The 20872-nt window shown below is 32.1% G+C and overlaps 1 protein-coding gene across 1 annotated transcript in view; it reads right to left on the reverse strand.

Moving 5' to 3' along the window:
• LOC147068229 (uncharacterized) overlaps positions 1 to 14906 on the reverse strand; it is a 129213-nt gene extending 114307 nt beyond the window's left edge. The window contains exon 1 of the mRNA XM_085952124.1: positions 14050 to 14906. The gene's annotated coding sequence lies outside the window, so the exon portion shown is untranslated. The remainder of the gene's footprint in view (positions 1 to 14049) is intronic.
• Positions 14907 to 20872: the final 5966 nt, after the last annotated feature.

A 20872-nucleotide genomic window follows, 5' to 3' on the forward strand; every position in this document is an offset into this window, starting at 1 on the left:
TGTCAATAAGGATTAATAATCATTATGAATAGGTATCTATTTGCAATAGGTACATCCGGCAACTTTTAAATCTCGCGAATGACTGGCAAAAATATTTGGATAAATTAAAAAATACGGTATGTACCTACCTACCTATAAATCTCTACCATAAATTCTCCTTGTTTCGTTACCAACGATGATATAATACTCGTATATAATATTATTTTCTTTTAATAACTATGGCGCGACATAATTATTGGTTTTTGCGCAGTATACCTACCACTGTTATGAAAGGAACTCTTTAATCTGATTAAATGACATTATATTATTATGACTGATTTATTATTCGTTTGTGATGTTTTACATTTATAAAAATATTCATAATGTGTATAGTCGCCAAGTTTATTAGCATTTGTATACGAAACCGAGCAGTCAAAAATAAAATAAAAAAATCTCTAGCTGAGCGTGGTGACATCATACTAAAATCGCTGCGAGTACCGACTGGAAAATAATAAAAAAAAGCATCCGGAACAAAACATCTCCAAAGCTCTGGTTATATAACTAAGTTTAGGTAGCTATTTCTATATAATACCAAATGATTCTCCTCGATTTGCCGCCCTTCGAGTATCTGCCGCCCCCAAGCGACGCTCAATCTGCCTACCCCCACGGGACGTCACTGTATTAGTGACCTACAATATAATATAATTCTTACATACGTATAGAGTTTCCTCCTTATTTTATGAAATATTCGCCAATAAAACTTTATTGTTATATTATTTTTACCCCTTCCATGCGAGAATGTCATAAATGCTTTTTTGGTGACAGTTTTTTTTCTACCAGGGTTTTCCCAGCGCTCTGCCCTAACCCTTGGAAATACGAAGGCACTGTTATACAATTTGACACTGATATTGCTTTATTTTTATGATAAATGCTAACGGAATACCATTTTGAGTAAGATATTTTCCTATATAACTTTTTGAGGAGTGCCGAATATAAAATAGCTTGATTTGATAGTTTAAACTAAATACGTCGATACATTAGGTACTTCATTATTTTGATATTTAATAGAACAAACAAACAGATAATTATTATAGTTTTCTTAGATACCTATACCTTGAAAATAAGAGTGCCTGTATAATATAATAAATTTATATTTTTTATTGCGAAGTATTGATATTTTACCTAAAATGTATGATTGTTTTAGTTAATATAAAACAAATAAATTCTTTACTCAGAAAGCAGTGTTATATATGGCACAGCAGTAATCATTATATTATGACGATGATAATATAAAACATAACATCAACAAAAAACTTGATTACTGATGACAGTAAATATGAAAACAATGTTCAATCAATAAAAATAGTTCTAAACTCTGTCTATTATCGTAAAAATAGTAATTAAATAAAATAGATTACCATTAATGGTACAAATAGGTTAACCGCAAGGTGAAACGTTTTAATAATATCTACCCTGTGATAAAATAGGATGAACATGAAGGTGACGATATAGAAAGACATGTTTTAAAAGAAAAAAAGCTCTTCGGGTGGACCAGGATTGTATTCACATAGTAACTACGTAGAAGCTATAGAAGGAATATAAGAAATATAATTATATAGATGATTAGTACCAGAAAACAAAATAATATTGGGAAGTGGGTTGTATTCTGGGTTAGCTGTAATCATGTTTAAATGTCGAGTGTTGTGTTAAAGAATATGATATTTTAGTTTATGATAGTTTGACTCATAACAGGCATTAAAATTTGTCACGTACTAAACGCGCATTCAATTTTGGTTATATTTGAGTATACACGACGCCCTTTGGTTTTCTTGTGTTTTATGGGTTAACCTTTATAAAAAAATATTTAAGGGATGTTTTCGCGGTTCCTGATTGTTAATTTAGGAATAAAACTAGATACTACAAAATAAATGAACATACTATTAAATTGTTGTCAAGTTGTCAAATACATAGCGCGACTCTTTATTCACCGTTGGTCAATATTAATTCTTTACTGTAAGCCGAAGGCATTTGATCCTTTTACCCTTGTGGTAGTTTTAGATTCCAGTCACGAAGCATCGCTCGCATACATGTTAACCCCGGCCTCCTCTCCCAATGACTGCCTGCCTGCCTATATTCAATTTGTACATTCGCTATAAGAATATAGGAGATAGAGATTTTTCAAATAGATTCGCTGGTCGTTTATAAAATATTCTAATCGTCTCCTTACATATTATATGTATGTACTACAGAATATAGATAGAAGATAACAGACGCGTGCTCACCAAAATTTTATATTTTGAATATCAATTTGATTCTATAGTTCATAATAATTAAATATTGAGTAGGTGTAGTTAAATATGACACTGGAGTGATAGTCACTTTTAAAAATACTGTTTTTATAGAATTGAATCAAATTTAATCAACAATTTTCCTGCAATAGCCGACCGAATTGGGAAAGCGCTTAATGCTTCGAATAGAAAACTATTTGGATATGAAGACAATGAAGAAATTAGCCAAGCTATGGAAGCAGCCAAGATTCTTTTTTGGGGTGCAAATTAGTAGCAAAATGAAAATAATGGTTAATCAATAATTAAGAATCTACAAAGGGTGCTACAATCACAGACGACTGATGTACCAATATATGGCTTTATTTAATTGTTTAATAGCATTTAATGATAATAATATATTTTATTTATATGATCATAAAATATTGATATGAGAAAAGAGGCACTGGGACAACTTGGCGCCACACTGTCGAATGAAATAACATTCATTAATGAAATAAATAGACGTTCGTTACGATTTGATAAAGAAAGTACTTAGACGAGTACTTAAGTTTAATAAGTTTATATCTACTATTTAGTAGTTTTGATTAATTTTGCTAGTTAATTAAATTTTCCTATAAGTTATGTTTTTATTGCGGATTGAGAATTTATTATGCCGGACGCTTCATATATGTAAAAATAAAAGAACTCTCTTCTCGTATGAACTTAAACATGCACAATTAAATCATTATCTACGTGTGCATATTTAAATTCTCACCGAGTATTAAATAATATAATTAAAAGTATGTAAGTACCTATAATTCACTATCGTTTATTTGTTTTCGAATTTCATTCGATTGCGTAGCGCCCAGTTGTCCCGGCGCCGAATCGTCCCAGACCCGAGAAATGATACCTAGGGCATAATAATTACGCATGACAATGTATTTTTTTTTAATTGACAGATTGTTTCAATTTAGCTAATAAACATACCCTAAATTCTGCATTTTCGGCATTTAAACGGCACACGTGCCTTTAAGAATTAAGTTCCTATATAAAAATACATCTTCGTAAGTGTCATATTTAGGTAAGTATTTATTCATTCAAAATAGGTAATTATCAATTAAAATAATTTTGAAAAAACCATTAATAAGTACCTACCTAGCTGCTCTGTGATATATTGCCTAGCTATAGTATTTAATATCCCTGGTTTTGCACGTGTACGAATATTATGTTAATACGATAGGTACCTACTTACTTATATTATGTCAACGCATAGTTTTAAAATATAGTTAGCTGTCAGAGCTTTAAGCTTACGATTATGTTTACTCGTTTAGCCTGACTAAATTTAAATAATGACAGTGCGAAGTTTTATAGTCCATATCCAAACTAGTACTAATGTGTTTTAAATGTTGGAAATTCGTGTAATTTCAGTTGGTCGAGCGTCAAACAATATGGATAGTGTTTTCATATAACCACCACCAAAGTTGTACTTAACATCACTCCAGATTTAAAGGTGAAGTAATAAAAGCATTAAAACCTACTTAGGGCCATAAAAAGTAAGAGGGTTGTAATTTACGCCGAGGTTTCCCAACTTGTTTACTAGCCACACAAAACTGGGCAAATAGAGGTATTAACATACACAAAGAAATGTGTAATAATTAGGTAGGTACCTACTTTTAGTGAATAATTCTTAGAGTGACATGGAATAAATGGTGAAATATGATTGTGAGGGTCTTCATAAAAATTATCGCAAGTGACAATGTATGTATTTATCAGTTTTTGTTTAATTTATAAAAAAAATAATTCAGAAGTATTAAGAGCATAGTGAAACGGTAAATAATTTTCAACAGTAGGGGGGACGAAATTTTTCACGCGTTGCCAATCGGAGACCGACAGTCGAGGTGTAAGCACGTCAATTTGTTTTGTGATGGCGGCGGAGGAATATATTCTTAAATCGTGTAAAGATGACTAAAAAACTTTACCCATTTACTTGAAAAAGAAAACATGTAAATGAATATACCATTATTATTACTAATATAACAATAACATAACATTAAATGGACGCGTGTTGAATTTTTATGACAAATTATATTTCGTTCGGCTCGCGTCATTTGCACAATCCACGCATCGCCTAGTCACGATCTTTTTAGACCATGGCTCAACTAAGTATATCCTTAACATTCTCCATCGCTGATTGGAGTAATCGCTGTCAATGCGTGGTTGATCATTACATACCTACTTAGGCATTAAATGTAATAAATTTACTGTTTCGTATTAATTAATTTGTTTAGATGTGATAAAGGAAAATAGAGTAACAACATGCGTGCCATTATTGCAATATCTACCTAGTTGAAAAGGATAAATTTAACTCTTCCTGACCCAAAGTTGTACATTCGTTTATATTTGAGTTAAAATGAGAGACAGTAAATTGTAGGCGTAATTATTATGTACTCGGAAAAAGTGTACATAATATTATGATAGAATTATATTTTCTACCTATTTATTATGGACGAGTGTAAAATAGCTGTAAATGTATAATTTTATATTTTTCGTTTAAGACTTTCGAGCGCGAGGCAGAACCATCAGAATTAACTTGAATCAACACCATCACTCGTTCTGTGCCAGTGCTATATGACGTATTCATATGACGTATGGATACTGTAGGCGACGCAATCTAAGTTGCCGATATTGGCCTCTTAAAGATAGGCGCGTATATTAGGGACTTACGCTCCAATGTATGATTCTGCATCGCGCTTTAGGCTTCATGGAAATTTTATTAATACAATATTGAAACAATATCAAATATTTTTCAATATTTTATTTGATACTTAAATGACATCAACTTTATTCGATTAGTGATCGTAAAGTGATATTACCTATTATCATGAATTCGGTAAGAAAACATAATATGATTATTACTGTTTGACACAAACTATAGTCATACAATATAATAATCAGGGTTAATCAAATCGTTTGTTGGTGTGGTCGAGTTTTTTTTTTAAATAGGTAAAACAAAATATAGTCGCGAGCTACCTACTTACCAAATTCGGAAAATAAATGTGTTATTTTATGTATTATAAAATTAACAAGATACGAGCATTTAAACGAGCAGACATTGCATTGCTATGGGTTTTAACCAGTTTGTGTCATTCAAAATGGTAAGCTATGTATTTCAGATTTACTTAAATTTGCTTTTAATAAGGAGAAATACCTATGCAGATATTGTAATAAAAACTTATATTGTTTTTTTTATCTGATTAAACTATTCCGTAGCGTTTTTCATTACCACAGCATATTTCCCAAAATATAAATTAAGCTAGGAATGTTTTTTGTAATTGCTTATCCAGTTTGTACATACCTACCGTAATAGGTTTTTGTTAGATATCTTTGATCAGCTTTAAATAGTTATTTTAATAAGCATTAAAGCTATTACAATGTTACTTATTAGCTTATTTATTTTCTGAAGTTTTTAATTTAAAACGCTCAATTTATGCTCAAACTCTTAGAAACGTACACCACAGACCATACATAAATGCGATGTTGTACAATTATGAATAAAATATGGTCGTTATATATATCTACGTATTAAATTCATTAAGTAGGTAAGTACATATATTATTAGAATATTCTATCGACTACCTAATATTATATTTTTCTAAAAATATTTTACAATGCTTTTAATACTCTTGAACAAACATTTTTTCCAATAATACATTATTTCCAGTGATAAATGACTATTTTAATGTGTTAAATGATCATGAACGAATGACCATAGCACGAGGGGTTAAAGGCAGGTGCAACGCGAAATCAGCCGGGCAGGTGATTTTACGTTTTAGATTCGTTGTTTATTTGCAAAGGAAACCGAAGATGTAGAATATTTTCCAAACGTACGCTCTAGAAACATTATTAAGTCTAGATATTATTAGACTTATGTTTTAGGTAGAATAATATTCAATAAGTACATACCTATCAGAAATATTATTTTTACTAAATATTTAAGTGATCGGCAATGAAAATTTCAAAATGTGAGGTAGAACCTATATATACATAAAGTTAGACGATAGACAACATCGAGCTTAATAGTATTATATAGATTGTAGAACGTTATTTTCTAATTTTGCGTTTTATAGTTATACTGGGGATGGTCTAAAAATAAATCCAACCGAACAGCCACTGATTTATAGCGAACTATAAGTGACGAGAGTATAAAAACTCTAGTTTTTCGGGAATGGAAAGTTGTAAAAGATTTTAGATTAGAAAACAGCTAAAGTGATCGAACTAAGATCAAAGCCTCATTCTCGTGGACTATCCGAGTAACATTTTGATATATAGGTACATCAATACATCAATGTTTAAAAAAAACTATTATGTAATACTTATACTTACAAAAAATATTTAGTCAGTATGTCTATTGTAATTAGTGCAGTGATAATTTAAAAAAAAGTGCGATTCATGGAAGCATTATATTTATTGGAAAATAGTAAGACTCTTCGACTGCATTTAAGTAATTAAAATATTTTAAGTTTGTATCATGCATAACGCATTCATTCATTTGGGTCTGCAAGATTGATACTGGCAGCTGGAAAAGATTAATATTATTAGTAGGAAAACAAAGAGGTATTTCTGATAGGAATTCGGCCAGCTTCTATGTAGCTATTTTGAAAATGGATCGCCGAAAAAACAATGAACAGTTTGCATTTGAGAAAAAGCTCTAGAATGCGTCACTTTAAGTCGGGAAAAAATATATTTGCGAAGAGAACGATAATATTATAATACTTATAAACGAGATCGAGAACGAGTAGGTACCTACAGTTAAATACATCATTTCTAAGGATTCAGCGTTTACTTAGTGGTAATTCAAGATACCCTTTACTCTTATAGAAAGTAGTTGTGTATCTATTAATTGGTATTCCGTATTCACCATGTACCTATGTAAATATATCGATTATTATACTCGTATTAATGCTCTATCAAAAATGATTAGATACCTACAAAAATGTTGCGTTCGAGTTAACGTACCTACCTCATTAAACTAAATACTTTAAATACTATAACTGCGAGTTGGGTGGTAGAACAAGGCCTTCCTATTTGATGTGAGAAAGGAATGTCTGATATTTTTTAAAGTCATAATTGAATATTATCTTAATATTAGGTAATGCACATCTCAGGAAACTTTCAGTTAGTTGGACAATTCAAAATATTTAAAAAAAAAATGTATTGAAGAACAGAATATATTAAGCAATGGTTACTACTAAACTTAAATGATGATTTTGATCTTAGGCAAAGTATGAGGAAGGATTAGACTGATTAGAGTAATGGAGTAGAGCTGGAGACTCTTGTATTCAAAAGTGGATGGAGGTCGACGAACGGAAAATAATTCCACTCATCTAGAATATTTAGAATAAATAAGGTACAATACTTATAGTCATCTAGGTATAGTTAAGTTACAATAATGAATGATATTTTATACGCCATAAAACATAAACGTGGACCAAAAAAGAAATTAAACAATGTCTTGCTTAAGGAGTTACGCGCTCGCTCTACAATTAATTATTATCGATCGTTAATGAGTGTAATGGCCGACTGAAGCTGATGATAAAACACCTCCAAACTACACCTCGAACAGTTCTACCCGTTATCTTATCACACCCCTTGTAAGAGAGATAACAAACTTAAGCAAGAAAAAGTAAATCTTCCCGTCAGAGTTCTTCGGTGACGAATCGCTTCGCGGTTTCATTGCAAACTTCTTATACCTATAGGTTTTTCCAACGCAGTGACGGTTGTCAAATATTATCGAGGGAATAAAAAATAATTTTAACATAATCATCATATTCTAGATCTTTTATTACCTTACTCTCTTCTTGGTCGTGCACTCATGGCTGAGGATCGTGACCACATTTGAATTTCGCCATCCTTTGAGTGACCAAGACTTTCCATCCTTCTCGATCTTGCCTTCCTTCTCGATTGCCTTACATTCTTTACAATAACAATTGCCTAAAAAAAGATATTCTTAATAGATATGTAATAGTATTTTCATTAATACAAACCTATGTATCGTACAGTAAGCTGATAACATACAGATACCCCAGATACCTAAAACAAATGCCGAGTGAATGACTGGCATATACTTTTGGATGAAATATTATGCCAGTCATATGGACTAAAAATTATCATTTTTAAATTTACAATCGCTGTCATTGTATGTAGGTGCAATACCTATATCATAATTATGTTTAACAACTTATATATTTTTTTATAAATAGGGTATACTTTTTGATTTGCAGGCGTTATGCGAGTAGAATATAATACTACGAAGGAAAATCGATGTATTAAATACAAGTACATTAAGTACACAGTTGATAATTATGATAACAATTACCGCGATACTTTCTAACTAGAATTAATTTTAAGTTTTTTTTAATGTATACCAACGTTGAATAACTCCGATTGTTACAAGTTAATGCTATTTCAAATGAGTTACGTTTCGTCTAAACGTGCCAACTGCTAACGTTCTGTACCTAACCATAAGGCCTTCTTGACTACGCCGCCACTGGCAGTAGAGGATTCCTATTCTTTCTTTTTACTAAAGATAAGATAGCTTGGCATCAACAAAGCTGGAAGGCGGGAGGCGGCCAAATCTTGCGTGTAAAACTTTTCATTTTTTTTTACAAAAGGGTGAGACAACTACTCGCCCCCACTAAAAAGTTACATACACATTGTCAGGAATAGTGATTTATTTTCCAGAATACGGTTTTTGTTCATTCTTAGTATTTTATTTATACAACATAGTATAATAATATTATTTGCCGCTATTATTCAAATGATACTCACTCACCGTAATAACATGATATTCTTGGCATATTTAAATTAAATAGGTATGAGAAGTGTAAGAATAATAATTCTTGTGTGGACACTCCCCGTAGCCGATGCATCGAGCCCAAAAGGATTTTATAAAAATACTAGCTGACCCAGCAAACGTTGTTCTGCCATATAAATTATTTCTGGTGAATATTTTGGTTGTTAAATAAAAAATAACGAATGTATCGTAAGTGTGTGGGGATGGGATCTATGACAGAAAGAGGAATGGAGCGCTGTAGACGATGACCGCCGATAAAAACAAAAAAACACCAACCATTCATTTTCTCAATTCAAAATGAGTAATGATGTTCATAATGAATGAATTACCTGTGACAGGATCTCGTTGTTTAATGTTTATGCAATATCCGTCTTGTCCCTACCAGAAAATTAGCGGATATTGGAGAGCGTCGTATGAACGGTGTGTGTCAGCGATGAACTCCAGATTATTGTTTCTTCTTAGAATCACGAATTCTCGCGTCGATGTGCGGTCGCCAACGATGATTCCAGTAATGTCGTAAAAAACAGGTGCATTGAATCGACGCATGTGCTCTCCAGCTGATGTTTTATCAGGATTGATGACAATAGCGTGATTGTCACTTTGCAATTCGTGCATGTGTGCTTTGAAGAATTTCAATAATTCATTGTGCTCATTCAATAGGGCGTCCAGTTCGCCGACGATACGCCTGGCATTGGGCGAATTGAGGTTATTGTAGCCGCAACGTGCATCCACACGATTGATGTCCTCACCGCCCATGAAGTAGATTTGTAAAAAAATATGTGGTTCGTTTGGCATTGGCAGCAATAAGCCTACTTTGTGGTATACCTGGCCTTTGATTCTGAACGTAGAATGGAATTGTTAACCATTTGCCGGAGTATTATGAACTATTTCTGTTGCTCCGAACGAAGTCATTTGGAAACATGAATTGAATGTGCGAATGGACTTCAGGAACAGGTTTGAATTTGGAACCGTGCCGATGAGCAAGCCGTTCAATGGTTCTGGTGGTATCTCAATTTCTGGTAGTTGCACTTTTCCTGATGTGCAACACATCCCAGCTGACTCATGTTTGAATTTGAGCGCATGACAATGGAGACATTCTTTGTCCATAGCACTATCAGCACTTTCGGATGAGCGGAATATTTAAAATCTGGCTCGTACTCGAATGCGAGACGAAGAAATGAAGCGGATGTAAATGCTCGATGTACTTGTTGGCGTTGTCAATCATTTGCTCTGCGTGTGTTGACTACGAACCGGCGCGCTTGGCTCCGTTCCAATTGTCGTTGTTGATTTCGTTCAGCTCGTGCCTCTTGTGATTGAGATGCACGCAATTGCGACATGCTCACACGCACGTTTTTGTTATCTTGTTGGATTGGTCGTCTGTTCTTTCTGCTCTACTATTTCGCATGTTTGTGGCTTTATTCGTTCGACGGCCCAAATGACCCGCTTGCGTCTTGCTGGCATTGTGCACTGTAATACACGCACACAAAAATAGATAAATTAAAATAAATCGTACAAAATTTTGCACGCACTGCGTTGTGATATGCCGAATGAAATGTCAAAATGACGCGACGCTTTTCTTGAATTCTTCTCGGACGTAGCGCCATCTGTCATTCAACAACATAAATAATTTTGTTATGTTTGAAATACGAACGACGGTTAAATTTGTTCATACAAAAATAATAAAATCGCAATTAAAAAAAATGGGAGGGTGGGGGTAGGAGGGTAAAAATTTGGGGTTATAGGTATTTTCTGATGCCAAATAATAAAAAAAATACAAAAAAAAAATGTCAAAAAAATAAAAGAAATTTTTTTCTGGATAGAGATACCCTAATCACCTAACAGTATGAAATATACTTATTGACCTATTCTCATACCTAATAAATATACATAAAAAAAATCATAAAAATCGGTCGAGCCATTTCGGAGGAGTTCGACCACAAACATCGTGACATGAGATTTTTATATATATAGAGATAAAAAAATTATTACAAGATAAAAAGAACTTTTTATATACAACGTTTTATGATTTGTTAAAAAATTTCTGTTGAATCATATAAACTTGACTTGACTGCTAAACGATAAAAAAAATGTATTTGATAGAAATAATACTGAAATTTCATTTTGACACTCATATTCATTTCCATAGTAACGCACGTATATATTAATAATTTAGTTGCTATGATCCCAGCCCCTAGCAACCAATAATAGTGGATTGGATTACGGATTTCTTCCGAAATAACTTTTCATACAAAACAGAATTAACTGAAAATGAATTCAATTCTACTTAAAGATAGCTAAAAGTATTAAAAAATGCATTGGCATCGTGTTCTGATATATTCTAAAAGTTTCAAATGTCTACCTAGTAGGAAAGTTAGTTAAAATTCGATTGCAAGATTTGTACCGGACAAACAACCACCGGACAACGATACGACCTAATAAAAACGTTGTAATAAAAATAAATAAAAATAATATACGACAGTCAAAATTAATAAGCAATACCTAACTAAATGATATAATATAAACCATCTCATATTTTATGTATAAAAATGGTTAAAAAATTTCTAACTGTTAATTGCGCAGATGAAATCTTCCGAAAACAATCGTTTAGTGATTGTAAACCATTTCCCAGTGTGAATTTTACTATATTATATAAATTATTAAAATCAACGAAACAATGAAAGACAATTGAAGGTTAACTTTTACTAAGATAAATCCATAAATTATTGATACTTAATTAAAATTTCGTTGCGTCCATGCATTTTTTCATATTGCGTCAAGATGATGGAATATGATATCTGCCATTTATTTTGTTCAGTCAATTTTAATTATAGTATAAATAAAGTGTAAGTAGAGTTGGGTTTCGGGAATTTCCCGACGGGAATTCTCGAGAAATTTTCGAGATTTTCAATCCCGAATCTCGCGAATCTTTTCTCGGGAATCGGGATTTCTTTATTATCAAATATTAATTGAAAAACGATTTTTCTATATGAAAAAAGTAGACAGAAAACGTTCACATAGTGATCGGGGCATTTAACACAATTAAGCCAACTTCGACTCAAAATGAGCGCAATTTTTCAACGTCAGGGAATTTTGTGTCTCAAAAACGTACGCGATTGTCAAACGCAGCGATTGACAGTCTGTGTTTTTTGAAATTCTATTTTAATAAGTAATGTTTTGAATTATTTTTGTTTTCCTACTTCTATTATTTGCTTGTCTTCTTACATAAATAAAAAAATCATATTTTTTTGGAATTTGTCTGTTTTACACTGATTTTAGGATTTTTTACAGGTTTTTTTTAAATTTCCCGATATCTCGAGAATTCTCGAGAACTCTTTTCTGGAAATCCTGAATCTCGATAATTCAAAATTTCATCATTTCGGGAAATCCCGAATCTCGAGATTTAGATTTTCTCGGGAAAAACCCAACTCTAAATGTCAGTAAATGGATATGTCAATAATTATTCTTTTAGGTTTAATATTACTATAGGTACTTGGGAATATCTTGCGAAACACTTCCCAGTCATTTATGGCTCATCGGTTAGATACCTCTGCTCAGACCTAGACCTAATTAAATAATTTGAGCGATCATATTTTGAGTTATAGGTATTCTACCTACGCAGTTTATGTTTAAAACAATGTTGAGAACCTTTAGAATTTTTTTTTATAAATAAAACATTATTTATACTTTTTATCAATTTTGACCGTCGTGATAAAAGGTTAAAATAGGTTTATAATTTTTTTCGGTGTTGTATTGTCCCCATAGTTCATTGGTCACTGCGAATCGACTACGGTGAATAGTCCGTGAACCATAATAATTAGGATAATAAAGCATATTATTATTTATTATACCTACATATTTTGTTGGAACTAAAATCATTATTAGAGATGTGTGATGACTACCAATGGTTTTAATCAAATTATGGATAAGTAATACCTATCACAAAAGTCAATCATATTATATTAGGAATAGGTATCTAATACCCACCAGCATAGTTAAAAATAGGAAAATTACCATGTTTCGTCCTAATCGAACCATATGGGCCTATCCAGGGAACTCAGAAATTAATTATTCTAATAATAATTCTTTTCTAATAATACCAAGAATAGATGTTATCCATTCGCCTAACCTAGTGGGTTCTAGTATTGAATCAAATACAGATTGAAAAAACAACATTCATTTTTTGACCAGTCGCGGGTTCCAATTTGCGACTCAAGACTTCGTACGTATACGTACAAAGACGGCCGCTCTACGCGCTAGGCCAACATGTAGCTATCTGAATACCAAATGCTATGATCGTTTTATTATAATAACAATATTTATTTAATGGTTTTAACAATAAATCATAATATGAAAACTCTACAAAAAGAATCCGTTCAGTGATATGGGTATGTATTACCGGAAACCATTGATAACACTAGGAATAATATCGATATAGATGCCCCTCGAAGATCAATGTTTATTTAAGCAATTTCAAGTGTTAACAATTTATTTATCATGAATGCAGGATGCACTATGTACATATTTTAAAACATTTAAGTACCAACAACAAAAATTGTCGTTTGATTGCCATAATAACATGACGTAAGTAAAATGATTAGCCAGTTTAAAACTACTGTATACTAATAATTATTTATATATAACATGATATTAACATAAAAGTGTTTGTGTTATATTATGATTAATTGTATTTTTGATAATTACCAGGGCATTGGTGCATTATATAAAATACCCAAAATTCTTAATTTTATGTTGGTAGGAAAACAGTCATTGTTTATTGTATAAAATGAACATATTGACGTGAATAACAGTGATCTTATTCTAATTAATTGATACACATTACTAAGGATTAATTTGAGGGTTAGTCTTCAAACAAGATAATGCAGTAAAGTAGGTAGGTATGTAGGTAATTCAAAGATTTGGTGCATGCACAAAGTAAAATATTTCACTTACCTCGTGAACACAAATGCGCATAGCGGTTGTAGCGTCAAAATCCGCGCGCGAATCGTTAAAAATATCGCGCATTATAAAGAAAATAAACACACGAAATAAGACGGGTGGCATGGGGGCATACCTTATTTTATTCCAACAAAGCACTAATCACACGGGTAGCGTGCGGCGAAATCGCTCAAATCAGTCACGGGGAAAACTAACACACATCCCTAACGATCGCCAGTTTTTGATCACATAGGGCGTCAATAATAAAAAAAAACAACAACGTAGTATGTCTGGAGCGCAAAAAACCAATTGCGATTACTTCTAAATGACAACAAAAAACTATTGTATATCCTCAGTAAGTTTACACCGTAGTAAATAAAGAACTCCAAAAATTGTTGCTAATAAATTGTGCAATGTTTTGTGCTTTTGAATAATATTCAATAATAAACCCGGTACGGGTGTATTCCAGCTGTTCAAAATTAAAATTCGGAACCCTATCTGGAATAATTATCACTGACTATTAACAATATGCAATGCGGACGTACGGTCTGCTTGTTGCGGTATTAGCCGCCGCACGGCTCACCTCTAGTTAAATCCGCCACCATGACACCTCGAATTAATTTCCAACCGTTTCATTAGAACGAGAAACAATCATCACTGGCCGGCCACCGCCGACATGGAACATGGAAACACAGACGGGCAGGCGGACCCGCTAACGCACGCAGAAGATACCCAGCCAAATATTTTCAAGCGGACAACACAAATCAAGGCAGGTACGCATACACACTCGCAACTAGAATGCGGTGCGGGAGATTATTTCTGGAATGAAAACGTAACGCGTTCAGTCTCTGACATATTTGTCTGTCGTCTGTAAAAATGCTGCAGGATAAGTGAGATGGATAGAGCGGAACGTCGGTCGGTTGCCGGACAGCGGCGTATATATCATCCCTACCACTGAAAATCACCCCTAAACACGATACCACGCTGGAGTAACATTGTACGGATGTACACCATATTATTTATTTTACCAGTAGTTATCTGTTAGCTTCCGATACCCGCATTACGAATCGATTATGATTTATTTATTTGCTAACGGCTAGATTATTCCTTTATACTGATTCATAGCTAAGATGTTAGGAATAATATAGAAACTAGTGTGGAAAAATAATAATTAAATTCATTATTTGGCTTATTGTTTATTCATTATTTGGCATTATTATCTACAGTTATAAGTTATAATACATTATTCGTCAAGCAAGTTGGAATAACAATCTTCAAATAATGATATCATATTGTACTTATGTAATTATATTTTAAAGTTAAATTAAACATAATTGTGACACTTTTTGTACGAAGTTTGGTGCTTTTTATTTCACGAAACATGTTTATTTTTACGTGTCTAAATATTTTCAATTAAATTTAAAAAATCATTATTCATTTTTCAACAGGGGTGACAAACTGATATTCCACCATGTTTTCCATCTAGTTTTTTTGTTAGGTTAGGTAAAGGCGGAAATGGACTTAAAAAAGTTCTCGGTCTGATTCTGAACCGAATTTAATATGTTTTTAGTATCTTTTTTGACCGGAAGAACTAAAAAAGCTCTTGAAGATGATATACATTAAAACTCATTAACGGGTAAATATATTTTTTAGCGCCCAAGCATAAAAAAGTTCGCATCCCCTGTCCTTCATCATAATATCCCACATATGAAAAAATGTGGGAACAAAGACGAAAGCAAAAATGACTGTAAATTAACGCCTGATCTAAATGCAAATTAATACTTGAGTAGGTTAATTAAATATGCAATTAGAAATTTGAAATTCAATATTACCAGAAACCCTATTATATAATATTAATTATAATTATAACTGTTCATAAATATCCAATGGGTGTATCGTATATTTCTAACGTTAACATTATAGTAAACGTGTAGAACCTGTAATGTACAATAATATATTATATACATTGAACATGAATTCCATAAACATTTTAGGATGGTACGATGCTGTAATTATTACGGGGTTCTTATACAGCGTTCTTTCTTTGCACAATTTTATTATAATCAGAAATAAATTGAATATTTACTACAAACTTGTATCCCGTAAACTATGACGAATGTATTTTGTCTCGTGGTTAAACGTATTTTAAACCCAAATTCAACTTAATATTTTGACGGTTTTCGTAATTGTACTTACTTCAATCAGATTTCACGAATGAAGAGTTTTCTTAGCTTCGAAATTTTGATTTTTCTGATTTCTTATTTCATATGTACCTAAGGTTATTTTTTGATATTTTTTTTTCATTTTAAAAACAATCTTCGTCTTAGGTTTAACACATTTGTAAAGTTATTGCACATGGAAGATTTCATTCTAGTTTCTAGCGAGACGTGTATATAAAATGTAGCTGTCTCTGTCGAACGCTCGATATTGCTGTTCCCAGCGCCGTCTTTGTTCAAGCAGAGAACTGCTTTATCCGAATCCAGATTCATTGTTCGGGATCTCAGGATGAAAGCTTCCTTTTTAGGTTAGAAAATAACATCATATCGGTCATATTGGTCGTCACGTCTGACGTTCGAAATGGCGGGAAAATTATGCAATAAAGGATATTATACTCAATACTCTGAGGATAAACTATTATAACGACGTGTTATGAACAAATTGTAAAAATATTTGCATCAGAGCTTTGCTGAAAGCTCCAACTACAAACATTACCTAATTATTATCCTAACTACTAACTTCCGAGCATATATTTAGGTATGGTCCCAATATTGTAGCTCGATTTTATAAAAAGGATTTCAAGTTACTTATACACATTTATATTTTTATATAAGTAAATCGATGTTTTTTAAAATAAATGTAAAAAATATTAAAACTATGATTAGTCAAAAATCTCTATGTCAAAACATAGAAAACTTAATAAACTAAATTTTAATAATAAATATGAGCACAAAATATATGTAATAATAACGTTACTGTGAACATAAACATGTAACAAATTCACATTTTTTTACAATAATAAAATTGTAAGTTTATATTTGACTAAAAAAATATTTTTCTTTTTAATATTTTCAGATAAGTACATATTTATTTATATTAACCTACAGTTGAAATAGCAAATTATCAAAAAAAAAATGTCTCAAATTGCAAGCATTGTATTTTTCCGCTAGGTGACTCTGTAGGTACAACCCTTCCCCTTAAGGTAAAGGCAACTATTTTGGGTTTTGCACGGGGTTGTTTGCACATCTTAGGAATGGGCCTAGGAGTAGCAAGCTTCAGAAATACTTAACAAGACAATAAACAACAGTGAAATGTATGTACCTATACAGATTACAAATGCATGTTCCATCAGCATCAGCTGGACGGGATTAGTTATGTTATGAGCGTCGAGGTGATAATATCGATGATGACAAAGGCCAAAGAAATGGCCAATGAAGTAAAAACTAGAAGTTAGCATACTTTCGTTAAATCTGCAATATTTAGAGAGGCACAAGCTTCTGTACTTTCATCTTACCATTCTAGAGACGATCTCAGATAAGAGAGACCCTGTCACTATCGCAGAACAAGAATAACCTGCCTCAAGAACCTCAGAGACTGTTTAGGGAAAATATGGCTAAAATCATTGCCGACGTCCGATAATGGATGGGGCACAGAAAGACGAAAAAAATGTTGCATTGAAATAAGTTAGCAAGAAATGGAAGTTCGGGACGATAAGCCTAATTATATAATAATACAATTAATTATTAAAAGTGAATTTTATTCAAGCTCACTAGCAATTTAGACGGAGGACGGGGTGACACTGCCCGGGTGCCAGCCTAAAATGGCCGCCTCCCAAATAATAATAATTTTATATTCATAAAATTATTCATATTGTAACAACAATTTTCATATTATTTGTCAGGTACAATTAAAAACTTTTTAAAAATATAACATTTCGAATAAAAATATTCTACTTATAACAAAACATATGTCATATTTTTATATAAGTACCCAGGTATAAATAATTCATACATAATTTTCTAATTGAATGTATTATTTATTCTTTATAGAATTATTAAAAAAAATTTTTTTTTCGATTTTTTGCCGCCTAAAAAGTCCTACCCCCATCACATATTTTTATTTATGTATTATTTTATTATCTTTATCTATAATCACGGATCGCCCACTTATTATCACGCCCAATATGTCAGCCAATAAGTGACCAAATCCTCATTTCAAAGAAAACCCAAATAAACCCTCTTTCCAAGGAAATGCCAGCAGAGAACCTAGCGGAAAAATATGAAGCTTGCAATTTGAGATTTTTTTTTGATAATTTACAATTTCAACTATGAATCTGAAAACATTAAAAAGATTTTTTTTAATTCAAAGATAAACTTACAATTATTGTAAAAAAATGTAATAACATGTGAATTTACTTATTAATACATATATTTTTTGGTCATATATATTATTAAAATTTTGTTTAATTAGAGTTTTGATATTTTTTGTATCTATTTTAAAAAATATCGATTTTTATAAAAATATAAATGTGTATAACTTGAAATTACTTTTATTTATATGAAATCTTATTTAAGTATGGTCCCAAAATTTAAGCTCGATTTGATATAAACAAAAAGGATTTAAAGTTAGGTAGGTATACACATTTATATTTTTTATAAAAATCGATGTTTTTTAAAATAGATATAAAAAATATTGAAACAATGAAACCTAAACGGCGAAAATTTAAATTATATAAATAAAAATATTAAAATTTTAATAATAAATATGACCATATAATATAATGTAATAATAAGATGGGACCCAGCAACGAATTCACATTTTATTACATTGTTTTACAATTGTAAGTTTATCTTTGAATGAAAAAAAAATATAATCTTTTTAATGTTTTCAGATACATATTTATTAATCAAAAAAAAAATCTCAAATTGCAAGCATCGTATTTTCCACTAGGTTCTCTGTTGGCATACCTATATGATTTTTTTTGAAAAGAGAGAGATACCTATATGAATTTAGATTTTTGAATTTTTTTTAGAAAAATCTTCTAGGTTGGTTTTCAGATTGCATGTGGCAGGATGCAATTGAGAAAGTAGAAATTACACCTAAAAAAATATTGCGATTATAATTTATACTTTAATTTATAATAATATTTAGCTGGATACAATTTATTTTGAATAATAAAAATTTGTTTAGCAAATAATATTTGGATCATTTTTGTTGGAGTCATCTGTGCCGTAGTATCATTACTAAAGTATCGTTGAATAGTCGTCGGTAGGCGAACAAGTATTTCGAGTAGAGGCACACAGGTGACATCTTTGAAAGTAAAGTTATTGTATTATAATATTTTTAAATCGTACCGAGTACAGTCCACCAAAGGCCAACGAGAGACCAGTGGCGCACCCAGGATTTAATATTGGGGGGAGCCCAAGGAGGAGAATGTTAATTAGTCCCATAGGCTTTTTTTCTTCTTCATATAATTATTTTTACATATTTTCACAATAGGCGGCGGAATATTTTTACAGTTTATCCTTTTTTTAAATTGGGGGCATAGTGGCGGTAACCGTTGAGCGTGTCATCAGCGACTGGCGGATTGGAAGTGACTTACAGCGACCATGCTGGACATGTGCGCCTAGTATGCTAAAACATTACTCAAATAATATCGGCTGTGCTACCTGATTGGTCTAGAGAACTACAATATTTATGCCGAATTCCAATGAAAAAAATGTTCTTTTGATTTACACCACCACCGACTGTAGTGGGTGTAGTCGTTTTTTCGCCTAATGTTTATCGTCGATTTTTTGTTTTTTTATTGTCAAAATATTAATTGAAAAATGGACAAAAAAAGTATTATTGCATTAAAACTTATACACAAACCTACGCAACACAACACAGCCTAATTTCTCGTTTATCGGTCTTTTGTCTATTGCACTCGGTGTACCTACACAATCCCACATCCTGAAACGGCCCCTCAGGCTAGGATATTTGGCGGCCCGCCTACCTACCGCTAAGATTAAAGGCAGTGTGAAACACTAAATAAATGTTTTTCAAATTGTGTTTTAGTTCAAATTAAGGGTTCTTATACAGTGAATTATTAGCGATTTTTAATACATCTACTTTAATAATGGAGCTGTCAAGTATCGACATATAATAATCAGAAAATATATTGCATAATTATATAATTTAAAATGTTCATGGTCATGAAGTATAATAGCGCCACAGGCGACTTTTTTTACTATTAAAACTAATTTATGATGTGTATTTATCTCACTTATCTGGTCAACCCAACACGCCGGGCCCCCCAAAGTCCGGGCCCCCAGGCTAGAGCCCTGTCAGCCCTCCCAAGCTATGACCTACACCACTAGTGGACATTAGTGTTTTGAAAATTTTATGATGGAAATTAAAATCTAAGAAATTTTTCTAAAAAGGGTGCTGGAGAATATTAGAAATCATTTTTTGGCCGTGTTTTTATTTGTCTAAGCCTAAGGTATAGTTTATTGGCTTTCAATTTCAATGTTTAAAATTATTCTGATAATTTTTATGTTTGGGGGGTGCCAGGGCCCCTTGCCCTCCCCCTGGGTGCGCCACTGCGAGAGACTACAAAATAATAAATTATTTTGAACGAATCAATATGTCAGATAGACAGCATGGAATTTTGGTGACCGGACAAAACAGAACAAGACAAAACAGAACACGACAAAACAGAACACGACAAAACTTCCTTTTGTTCCACAATAAAGGGAAAATACTTCCAAGGGTTTATTAAGTTGGTTTGTTTTATATTGGTTTCAGATACAAGGCAAGTGGAATGCTTATAATATCCCTTATGTACACATCAGAAAGGAGC

The sequence above is a fragment of the Rhyacophila brunnea genome, unplaced genomic scaffold (genome assembly GCF_057557595.1).
Source record: "Rhyacophila brunnea isolate RB1 unplaced genomic scaffold, BYU_Rbru_1.0 scaffold_3, whole genome shotgun sequence".
Lineage (NCBI taxonomy): Eukaryota > Metazoa > Arthropoda > Insecta > Trichoptera > Rhyacophilidae > Rhyacophila > Rhyacophila brunnea.